This window comes from Triticum aestivum, chromosome 4D, assembly GCF_018294505.1.
Source record: "Triticum aestivum cultivar Chinese Spring chromosome 4D, IWGSC CS RefSeq v2.1, whole genome shotgun sequence".
Lineage (NCBI taxonomy): Eukaryota > Viridiplantae > Streptophyta > Magnoliopsida > Poales > Poaceae > Triticum > Triticum aestivum.
This window is the reverse complement of record NC_057805.1, coordinates 339145987-339151212: the sequence shown is the minus strand read 5'-3', so window position 1 is coordinate 339151212 and position 5226 is coordinate 339145987.

Here is a 5226-nt window from a genome sequence, read left to right as displayed (position 1 = left end):
CGTGTGGGCCAGCCCCGGGTTTACTCGGTGGGGCCAGGGGTAGCTGACGGAAAGGGACCCGCGGGGCGCGAGCCGCCACTACCAGGTGTTTCGCGGGCGCGCCGGGCGGCTTCGGCGTGACTCGCTCGGTTTTCTTTTCTTTTTTTTCGCTTCGGAGATGGCGACTGCGGACGGGTGTGCGCGACTCGTTCTTTGTTTTCCTTTCCCGACGCCGCCTGACCCGTTCCTGTCTCTGTCTCTGTTGCGGCGGGCCCCGGTTCGGACTCCCCAAAGCTCGTGGGTACTTTCGTACCGAGTCGGATCTGATTCAAAGAGCCCACTACGGGGGTACGACAAACTTCAACAATAATTGAAGAGAGATCATTACGGAGTGATTCTAGAAGAGCGATTATTACGGGGTGATTTGGGAAACCGTATATCTTCGTACCTCCTCTATTTTTTTTATTTTTTTGCATCGATATCTTCGTGTCTCTCACGGCATAGTACACTGAAATAACAAGATTCGCTATGTCAAAACGGATCTTGTTACACATCTCGCAAAAAAAAATTACTTTATGGTTTATACTTGTAATTAAACCCTAGCCGTCACATAGTTTGTCTAAATATTCAAGGTGCCCATAGATCCAATCTAAAGGAAAGAAAAACGATCTTGTCACCTTCTTCTTCCTCGCGCCGGTATTTCAACTAAGCTTAGCCCGCCTAGCACCGTGGCGCCAAGCCATCGCTCTACTCTTTTCATGGCTAGCACCGGATGTGGTTGTTCCTCCCTCCCATCCGACATCGCTCTTGTGAGGTCGGACTTCTTGTCTATGTAAGTTGAGGGTGTGGTTGCTTCTCGATTAGTCCCATGCCTAACCCTAGTCGATCCCTATTAATTACGCATTCGTTTTTCATCAACATTATTGCCGTTGTAATCACCATTGGCCTTTCCTTCGACCGTCAATCTTTATTTGCTGCCCTTCCTCGTCCCTGCATCATGTGCTAGTTTCCCGTTTTGTTCACATACTATTCTTGCTCCTCTTTGTCATCACCCATATATCCTTGGGCTAATTTAATTTTTGTTTATATATTAGTTGCCGACCATCTAAGCACCCCCCCCCCCTTCATGTCTTGATGCTGGCTCATATATTGTTCTTGGATTTGTTTTCCAATATCTTATTCCATGAAGGAGGTATGTTGAAAATCCTTTTAGTAGTTAAACTAATAAAACATTAGTCAAAACTATTTGAGTAGCCTAAAACTAGACGCAGCCCCTTCAACAAAATATTTTATGTCTATTTTCAAAAGGAAAATGTAAGTTTGAAGTTGAATTAAATTGAACACGATAAACAATTCTATTTGCTCACAATCACAAGAAATTCGTGTATTGTTCTTGAATCTTGAAGTTGTTTTTAGTAACATACAACGTGAAGATGTTCTCACAATAATTTTCTTTTAAATGCATTTTTTAGATTATTAATCTGACTTGGGACTTTGTGTTCATGGTACACATATTTTCTAGTGCAAAAAAAAAAATCAATTCTCCATGATCTTGTTCCACACATATGGCCTAGTTTCAGAAATGTCTCATATGCAACATGTGTATCTTTTTTTAAACGAGGCAAAAGATTTGCAATTTTCATTGTTAAGGAGAAGAGATTTGTCCGGTTAATTAGAGGAAAACCAAGCGAAAAACCATACACAGTCCCCACAAGGGGCACACGAGGCCGACCTGACCACAAACAAATGCCAAACAGTCGACCGAAGCGTCGAGGACAAGGCAACTTCGATTTTGCTGAAGAGCTACATAGCAGAAAGTTGCAAGCCTCGCACCGATCTAGTCCAGCACATCATCCGGAGAGTACCGTGTGCTGAAAACTGCCCTCATGGAGTTATCGTTGCCGCAGAGACATTGCACGTAGTTTCGACTTCTTTGTCACAGCCAGAAGCCAGCATAGGCACACACGTTGGCGCACCGGACCGTCGACATCAGAAGGACAAGCCGCAACCCAGCTTCGCACGCCAACCTCATCGTCGCCACATAGGTCGCAACGCCAACCACTCGCATCACCGGTTGCCTACCAGCCAACCGTGATCCCGCGCACGTCCAACCTACAGGGAGCACAAAAGGGGAGATCTTCTAAGACGGTGCCCCACAGAAGGAAAACTGAAGGAAATATGCCCTAGAGGCAATAATAAAGTTATTATTTATTTCCTTATTTCATGATAAATGTTTATTATTCATGCTAGAATTGTATTAATCGGAAACTTAGTACATGGGTGAATACATAGACAAAACATAAGTGTCCCTAGTATGCCTCTACTTGACTAGCTCGTTTATCAAAGATGGTTATGTTTCCTAACCATAGACATGTGTTGTCATTTGATGAACGGGATCACATCATTAGGAGAATGATGTGATGGACAAGACCCATTCGTTAGCTTAGCATTATGATCGTTACAGTTTCATTGCTACTGCTTTCTTCATGATTTATACATGTTCCTCAGACTATGAGATTATGCAACTACCGAATACCGGAGAAACACTTTGTGTGCTATCAAACATCACAACGTAAATGGGTGATTATAAAGATGCTCTACAGGTGTCTCCGAAGGTGTTTGTTGGGTTGGCATAGATCGAGATTAGGATTTGTCACTCAAAGTATCAGAGAGGTATCTCTGGGCCCTCTCGGTGATGCATTAGGAATGAGTAAAGAGACTTGCCGGTAACAAGATTGAATTAGGTATGTTGATACCGACGATTGAATCTTGGGCAAGTAACATACCGATGACAAAGGGAAAAACGTATGTTGTTATGCGGTTTGACCGATAAAGATCTTCGTAGAATATGTAGGAGCCAATATGAGCATCCAGGTTCCGCTATTGGTTATTGACCGGAGAGGTGTCTCGGTCATGTCTACATAGTTCTCTAACTCGTAGGGTCCGCACGCTTAACGTTCGATGACGATTCGTATTATGAGTTTATGTGATTTGATGTACCGAAGGTTGTTCGGAGTCCCGGATGAGATCAAGGACATGACGAGGAGTCTCGAATGTTGGGGAACGTAGCAGAAATTCAAAATTTTCTACGCATCACCAAGATCAATCTATGGAGTATTCTAGCAACGAGGGGAAGGGGAGTATATCTACATACCATTGTAGATCGCGATGCGGAAGCGTTGCAAGAATGCGGATGAGGGAGTCGTACTCGTAGCGATTCAGATCGCGGTTGATTCCGATCTAAGCACCGAAGAACGGTGCCTCCGCGTTCAACACACGTGCAGCCCGGTGACGTCTCCCACGCCTTGATCTAGCAAGGAGAGAGGGAGAGGTTGGGGAAGACTGCATCCAGCAGCAGTACAACGGCGTGGTGGTGATGGAGGAGCGTGGCAATCCCGCAGGGCTTCGCCAAGCACCGCGGGAGAGGAGGAGGAGGGAGAGGGGTAGGGCTGCGCCGAAAGAGAGACGTTCTCGTGTCTTGGGCAGCCCCAAACCTCAACTATATATAGGGGGGAGGGGGCTGCGCCCCCTCTAGGGTTCCCACCCCAAGGGGAGGCGGCCAGCCCTAGATCCCATCTAAGGGGGGCGGCCAAGGGGAGGAGAGGGGGGGCGCCACTAGGGTGGGCCTTAAGGCCCATCTGGACCTAGGGTTTGCCCCCTCCCACTCTCCCATGCGCCTTGGGCCTTGGTGGGGGGGGCGCACCAGCCCACCTGGGGCTGGTCCCCTCCCACACTTGGCCCACGCAGCCTTCTGGGGCTGGTGGCCCCACTTGGTGGACCCCCGGGACCCTCCCGGTGGTCCCGGTACATTACCGATATCACCCGAAACTTTTCCGGTGACCAAAACAGGACTTCCCATATATAAATCTTTACCTCCGGACCATTCCGGAACTCCTCGTGACGTCCGGGATCTCATCCGGGACTCCGAACAACATTCGGTAACCACGTACATACTTTCCCTATAACCTTAGCGTCATCGAACCTTAAGTGTGTAGACCCTACGGGTTCGTGAACCATGCAGACATGACCGAGACGTTCTCCGGTCAATAACCAACAGCGGGATCTGGATACCCATGTTGGCTCCCACATGTTCCACGATGATCTCATCGGATGAACCACGATGTCGGGGATTCAATCAATCCCGTATGCAATTCCCTTTGTCCATCGGTATGTTACTTGCCCGAGATTCGATCGTCGGTATCCCGATACCTTGTTCAATCTCGTTACCGGCAAGTCTCTTTACTCGTTCCGTAACTCACATCATCCCGTGATCAACTCCTTGGTCACACTGTGCACATTATGATGATGTCCTACCGAGTGGGCCCAGAGATACCTCTCCGTTTACACGGAGTGACAAATCCCAGTCTCGATTCGTGCCAACCCAACAAACACTTTCGGAGATACCTGTAGTGTACCTTTATAGCCACCCAGTTACGTTGTGACGTTGGTACACCCAAAGCATTCCTACAGTATCCGGGAGTTGCACAATCTCATGGTCTAAGGAAATGATACTTGACATTATAAAAGCTCTGAGCAAACGAACTACACGATCTTGTGCTAGGCTTAGGATTGGGTCTTGTCCATCACATCATTCTCCTAATGATGTGATCCCGTTATCAACGACATCCAATGTCCATGGTCAGGAAACCGTAACCATCTACTGATCAACGAGCTAGTCAACTAGAGGCTTACTAGGGACACGGTGTTGTCTATGTATCCACACATGTATCTGAGTTTCCTATCAATACGATTCTAGCATGGATAATAAACGATTATCATGAACAAGGAAATATAATAATAACCTATTTATTATTGCCTCTAGGGCATATTTCCAACATCGAAATGGTCGAGACATAAAGATTGATATATTGGAAGGTTATATTCGGACACCGGAATGGTTCTGATGTGTATCGGGTATTTTCCGGAGTACCGGGGGTTACCGGACCCCCCCCCCCCCCCGGGATTAATGGGCCACAATGGGCCTTAGTGGAGAAGAGAGACGGCCAACCATAGGTGGCGCGCGCCCCCCCTTGCCCGGTCCGAATTGGACAAGGGGAGGGGCGGCGCCCCCCTCCATCATTCTCTTCTCCCCTCTTTCCCTTCTTCTCCTACTTGGACTAGGAAGGGGGGGACCGATTCCTACTTGGACTTAGTCCAAGTAGGACTCCCCCCATGGCGCGCGCCCTCCTAGGCCGGCCTCCTCTCCTTCCCCCTTTATATACGGGGGAGGGGGCACCCCAGAGACAC